This window comes from Cornus florida, unplaced genomic scaffold, assembly GCF_030987335.1.
Source record: "Cornus florida cultivar Cherokee Brave unplaced genomic scaffold, ASM3098733v1 CherokeeBrave_3.0.0_Hap2_scaffold_130, whole genome shotgun sequence".
Taxonomy (NCBI): domain Eukaryota; kingdom Viridiplantae; phylum Streptophyta; class Magnoliopsida; order Cornales; family Cornaceae; genus Cornus; species Cornus florida.
The window spans coordinates 9,205-16,467 of NW_026775617.1; the positions used below are offsets into that span (position 1 = coordinate 9,205).

Sequence of the window (7,263 nt, forward strand, 5' to 3'; positions counted from 1 at the left end):
TTTTTATTTTATAAGCTAAGAAAGGACTCTCAATTACATACATTCAAATAATGATAATTACATGGTTCAAACTCTCTCACCTTTCATTTGAAAAGAAGAGGTTATAACACTTGGAGTGGTTATAGGCAGTTGCGAGGGCCTCTTATGACCAGATGTGGTTGTGACAACAAAAATCTTGCTGAATGCATATGCTCACATACTAATAATATAAAAAATAATACAAACATAATATAAAAATTAAATATTATATCAACACGTAATCGTAATATTTTAAGCACCATTTAACGTGAGATAAAATTTTGTGTGACAAAAACTTTACTAATTATTGAATATCAAATGCTTAAAATTTAAAAAGATTTCAATTTTTTTTTTAATTACCATTTTAAAACTTTAGTACTTAAAATTTAGTTCTTAAATTATTTAGTATTTATTTTTAATTTTATCAAATAATGTGTGAGATTTGAGTTTCTTTTAAAGATAATTATGTTATTTTTATTAAAAATTAAATTGATCGGAAAAAAGAAAAAGAATAAAAAGGGATATAGATATCATTTTCTTACTACCCTCTTAAAATATAAAGTAATACTAAAATTGCTAATCACTAATACCTAATATTCTTGCACAAAAAAAAAAAAAAAAAAAAAAAAAAAAAAATTAAAACTATGAATTAAGGATAGAATTGTCAATACACGCTGAAGGTTCTATGGATAATTTAACACAAGACGAGGGGTGCGGCGACAAACTCAGACCAGCATAATTCCCTAAAACGCTTTTGCCGCGCACGTTGCTTTCCGTGTAGAAAGAGAACTCAACAGAGAATTGAGAGAGAAGAAAACTAGAAAAAAAGCACCTCTCTCTAGTCTCTTTCCCCACACACACTCATCTGCTCAAACTTTCCGATTCCGAGATAGGTATCAAATGCTCTCTCTTTGGATAATTCTCTCAGCTTTTCGAATATTTGCTTTCGTTCTTTAATTCTTTTCTTTGTTCATTGTTATTATTATTCACAAATTCATGGTCAAATATTGTCATAATATCTAAACTTGTGGTTTTGAATCTAATTTAGAGTTGATTGCGAATTGAGGCCTATTTAATTGTGGTTTGGCAGGTGAGTGTTGACGATTTAGGGTTTTTCTATGGGAAAAGGTACCAAGATCGGTGGATGCAAGTCTGCGTCGCACCAACTATTCAAAGATAGGGCAAAGAACCGTGTGGATGATCTTCAAGGCATGTTCTCGGATCTGCAATCGGCGAGGAAGGAGAGCCGTACTATTGAAGTCGCTGTACTTGAAGAGCAAGTTCATCAGATGCTTCGAGAGTGGAAAGCTGAACTGAACGAGCCCTCTCCAGCTTCTTCTCTGCACGTTAGCGTCTTCTATTCCTTTAGTGTATATGTATTTATGTATGAATGTAAATATGTATGAACACAGTACACACAGACATGCCCACATAAAAGTACATATATACGCATGTTCTGGCGATTTATGTGATAATAGAATAACAAATAACTTAGGGAAATCATTTTATATGATGCAGAGTGTTGAACTATACTGAAAAAATCCGGAACAACGAATTCATGTAGTGAAAATGAGTAGTTTAATTTGGACGATAGGGGTGATTAAAAGAGATAGGGTCACCAATCAACATGTGAGGGAGAAATTAGGAGTGGTGTCTATTAGTGAAAATTAAGAGAGAGTAGAATCAGTAGATTGGAGTGATATGAACATATACAAAGAAGACTTATAGATGCTCTGGTAAGAAGAGCAAGACTAATTTGCATGTAAGGTAGGATACAAAGAGTGGGACCGAAGTTAACATGGGATGAAATTGTTAAAAATGATTTTAGAAAAGTGTTATAGGGGAGACGGCTTGTAATAGAAGAATGGAAAAGAAGAATTCATGTGGTTGGTCCCTTTCATATGGGTTTAAGGCAAGGATGATGACTACGATGATGATAAATGTTTTGTGTGCGTGCCAATATTTTAATTGTGGATTATAATGTAAATGTTGACTGTGCAGGGTGGAAGTCCTGGGTCTTTTTCATCAGACATTTGTCGGCTGTTGCAGCTTTATGAAGAAGAAGACGATGCCACCAGTGCATTAGTTGCCCCAAAGCTTGAGCCTGATGGGCAAAAAGTCAGCAATAGTGCTATTTTCCAAGAGGTATATATCTTATTAGAATTGGTTTGGTTCACATGTAAGTTTTAGGCTAATTAGTTCGGTTTGCATATAAATCTTACTATTTTAATTAGTTTGAAATCATAAATTTGGTACATATATTGAGAGAGAGTACCATTCACGTACATATTGAGAGAGAGAGAGAGAGAGAGAGAGAGAGAGAGAGAGAGAGAGAGAGATCCATTGTTGAAGCTTTTTACATCCCCAATAGCATAAGAAGCATTCATTTATAAGTAGACGGGTTTGGAACCTTAGAACTTAAAGAATTCATGGATTTCATGTTGGAATAATTAAGAGGGGACAGAAAAAAAAATTCTATTAAAGATTTCCCGGTCTTTCTCTAAAAATCTTTTGTTGCCGTGTGATGTTGAATTTCTTTGAACTAAATTAGCAGGTGTGAATTTCTTTTACTTTCTCCACTACCACTGTTTCTATGTCTAATGGAAACAAGATATGCAACATTACATTTTCATAGTTCATTATATGCCAGATGAGGCTTCTTAGTTTCTCAGCATCAAGATATATGAACCAAAAGAAGAAAATAGGCACTTTGGACTGCCTGGTTTAACTCCCTGTTCTGTTCTTATGCCACCCTTTTGAATTGTTGTTACTGCTAAACGTGTGTGATCTTAGTTTCTTTTGTTTTGTTTTGCTTTCTAGTTTGAAAGTTGTAACATATTAATTAATTATGTCTCTACATTTTGGTTGATTGTTTCATGCGAAGCTGTTATAGTTTTGTTTACCCCTTTTTCCCATGCATAACACTTAACAACTATGTGTTATGTCCCTGGCTCAAATAATCGTATTTCACTAACCCTATCTAGGGCCAAATCTTTGGTCAAATTGCAGTTCCAATGGCTTTGCTGACAGGCTTAACCAAACCTTATCTGTATAATCTCTTCTGCTATGAATTATATTGCTCCTTTAAGGTGTTGACCATGCAATAATTGGTGTTTATTATGCATGACCTAATCAATTTCAATGAGTTTCAGAGCCATGAATCTCTGCCCTCATATGCAACTCTTAACTTTACCAATTGATAATTATTTATGTTCTTAGCTCTGTTACCCTAGAATACACATCCCTATTATTCTAGGTCACTAGTTATCCTATACTATAATTGGCTAAAAGTAAATCATGTTTGAGAGAAGTAATTACATGGTCCCGGGCGAATCACCATTGGACATATACGCAGTTGTGTCAGAAATTTGCAAGTTTTTTCAGCTTTTTGCTTAAGCGTCAAATGGTAATTTGCCGGGACCAATGGTCCCGGGACCATCTAAAAATTTCTCCGTCTTTGATCATGCACTATGAGATATTTTCTTTAATATTATAACTCTGTACTCAAGCAATGAAATTGGACAAGGACTTTTTGCAATGACCTGTTGTGGTTGGAAATTCACTTGGTCATCTCCTCACCGTTCTCATGCCAATTAGCACTCCATTTATCTTATTGGTCACATCTATTTTTTTAGTTTGGTACTACTTCGATTTCAAGGTTACTGCATTTTCTAGTCCATAGTTGAATTTAATAATTTAATAAAAGGGTCTTTCTTCATTTCCAGAAACTTTCCGCGAACAAATTTTGTTATAAAATAACTTATGTTGCTGATCCTTCTGGTATAAAGTCTAGTTGATTTTTAGTTGGTTTTTTTCGTTTTCTATTTTCAAATAAAATTAGTTTTGGCCTATAATGCTTGTGAGTTTTGGAATATTGCCTTTATTCTTCTATATAAGAATTCAAGTGCTCTTCTCCAGTTACCAAAGAGTTCCTTATTTTCACGGTCTCATTCTATATTCACTGGCATACACTTGCACACTGCTTATACATGATATCCAGCTTTTGATGGGCTCTTTATTTTAATCTTTGAGGGACTTGTTAACTTTAAATACTGTTTAATTCTTGGCAGTGCTTATAATTTCTCACCTGGTTGTGTAATTAAGTTCTGACCTTTATCTACTCTTCAGTTTACCTTTTCCATAAAGAGAGGGAGGGGGGAGGGTTTGCTTTTCTACTGTGGTTATGCTTTTAGAGTGTTTCTTTTCCTTTTTATTCTGCAACTCAAATCAGCAAGCCTTAAGCCATTCTCTTCCTGTTTCTCTTTGTTTTATATCAAGGTTGAAGGTCCATTTTTTTTATAGATACTACATCAGTTCCTTTTCTTAACACTTATATTACCATAAGCCCTACCCATACGCATCCAATTCCCATTTTCTGCTATATTTATTTCTCTAGATAGTAGCAAATTTTCTCTCTTCCAAGTTAAAACCATTTAATATGCAAATAGTTATTCCATCTCCCCTACTCCCAGCTTCTTAATTTGCTTTGTCCGTTGTGCGTAAGAGTGAAAAGAGTTTACTTTTATTGTGGTTGTGTGTTCAGAATGTTTCTTTTCCTCTTTATTCTGCAATTTGAATCAACAAGCTTTGAAAACTTTTTCTCTCTGTCTCGTGTTGTTTTAACGACTTTTCTTTATCTCCAGCATGTCTGTAAGGCTTTTAAATGGATACTTACTGACAAGTTGTGCTTTGGATTATACAGCAGTGCTTTGGTGTGAATCAGGGGCCACAGCAACAAGGATTTCAGTTGGTTGATCAATGCAGAGAATCCCCTTCAGGAGTTTACAGGGGGGGTGGTCGGGGACTGGGGGGGGGGGGGGGGGGGGGGGGGGGACTCAGTTGGATTATCATGCTTTTGATTTCCATCAAGACTTTGAGCAGACTCTTTCTGTTTTGATGGTTCGGGTCTTTGTGGTGAGGATGCTATCCCTCAGATCTCTGCTTTTCTGCCAAATATTTGCCCTCCACCTTCTGCTTTCTTGGGGCCGAAATGTGCGCTTTGGGATTGTAACAGGCCTGCTCAAGGATTGGCCTGGTGTCAAGACTATTGCAGTAGCCTTCATGGAGCACTTGCACTGAATGAAGGTCCACCTGGTATGACGCCAGTTCTGAGACCTGGTGGTATTGGCGTGAAAGATCCAGTGCTTTTCAATGCTCTTAGGGCCAAAGCACAAGGAAAACATGTTGGTATTCCAGAATGTGAGGGAGCAGCAACTTCAAAGTCCCCCTGGAATGCTCCCGGTAAGTTTGTAAATGTCTCAAGGTCTGTTCAGTTATTAACTTTTTCTCCCCCATTAAGTTGGGAAAGAAGTTGTGTTAATGATTTTATTTGTGAGTTTTGTATGATCAATCGACTCCCTTGTGTTATTGCAGAGCTCTTTGATTTTTCAGTACTTGAGGGTGAGACAATCAGGGAGTGGCTCTTTTTTGATAAGCCCCGAAGAGCATTTGAGAGCGGAAATAGAAAGCAAAGGTCATTACCAGATTATAATGGGCGTGGCTGGCATGAGTCAAGGAAGCAAGTGATGAATGAGTTTGGAGGGTTGAAGAGATCTTATTATATGGATCCGCAACCAATGAAAAATTGTGAATGGCATCTTTATGAGTACGAGATCGACAAGTGTGATGTTTGTGCCTTGTATAGGTTGGAATTTAAGCTGGTTGATGGGAAGAAGAGTCCAAAAGGAAAAATTACAAACGATTCAGTTGTTGATCTGCAGAAGCAGATGAGAAGGCTTACTGCTGAGTTTCCCTTGGACAGAAAGCCCTCCCTCAAGGGGAGGACAAAAGGTAATTTGAGGGATGGTGTTGGAAATGTCTATTCTGCTCCAAAGCAAATGGCACCTACAAGTGAAGGTTTTGATTATGGAATTGGTGCACCATATGATTACCTTGTCGACAATCCGAGTGGCTATTACTTGACGTAGTTGAAGAAACTTGGATGCATATGGAATAAGCAGCACTTTTTGTTGGTCCAGCCAAATGGTTTTGCTATAGCAGTTGAGTCTCTCTTTCTTTTCTTCTCTATCATATCATTCAGTCTTCTGTCTCTCATCAATCTGATGTTTCTTGGTCACATGAGGACATGATGCATTTTTCTTTGTTCCCTGGAGGCACAGTGCCGAAATCTGACTGAGATAAGTGAGCATATTCTAACCGGTGGATGATGGTTTACAAGTGGCTACCTTTACAATTTTTTTGCTGACCCGTTGTTCTATATGATGAACACACTAAAACAGACTAGGAATGGTGAATGCAATAATATACATGTGACATCCTCCAAATCTCATTTGGAATTTAAGACTATGATACTAATTATATAGAGAAACACTGGTTATGATATACATATATATATATATTAGCAGCAATTTGCAATTTCTAGTTGTTGGGTATGTAAAATGCTCGTGTAGACTTATTTGTATGGCCATCAATGATCAAAGTATACATGTTCGCTATTTATCTGCTGTTAAGAGTTGTGATGTTTTCTGTTTCATCACAGCATTCCTCTTATCATTTGCTATTAAGGTTTTACTTGAGACATTAAGAAGTGAGGGGCAAATGAGACTTTCGTGTTTATTGTGAAACAAAAATAAATAAATCAAAGGCATGTATTTTTTACTAGAGAACTGATGCAAGAAACCATTCGGTTAGAGAAAACTGCTGAAGAATCATTTTGGTTATAGTTTTGTTTAAGAAATGAATAATGATAAGTATTTTAATGTATGATGATGTTATCATTACTTGCTCGGTTAGATCTCATCATTCTTTATTTGTGAAGCAACAAAATATTACCTACTTATTATAGAAAAAAAGAAAGAAAGAATTACCTACCAAAACAATTTAAATAAGCAACAGATCCCCAACTTCCCTCCAACTTTTCTATATATAACCTACTAAAAAAGGGAAATAAAATGTATGTTTTTATGGTTGATCAGCATCATTGTTGCTCCGTTCTAAAAAACTAGGAGACCCCTCTCAAAAGCCGAGGCCTTCCAAGTTACACGGTAAAGGTAATATATATATGCACTCTCCATTCTCTGGTTTCATAATTCTGCATATTTAGGAACAGTGATATTTATGTGTGTGTATAATATGCGCGCTTACATATGTTATATTGATGTGGAGGAACAATGATTAATTAAGAATGTGGAATTTTCATCTCAATTTGAGAGAGAGTTCATTTCTTTTCATGGTTGCTCATGAGGTCCTTTCATTGTTCTTGCATATTCTGTAAATGTTCTTGCA

The 7,263-nt window shown here is 35.8% G+C and overlaps 1 pseudogene; it reads left to right on the top strand.

The window, feature by feature from the left end:
• The first annotated feature begins 954 nt into the window (after window positions 1-954).
• LOC132288610 (transcription factor VOZ1-like) lies at window positions 955-6,475 on the top strand (annotated as a pseudogene).
• Window positions 6,476-7,263: the final 788 nt, after the last annotated feature.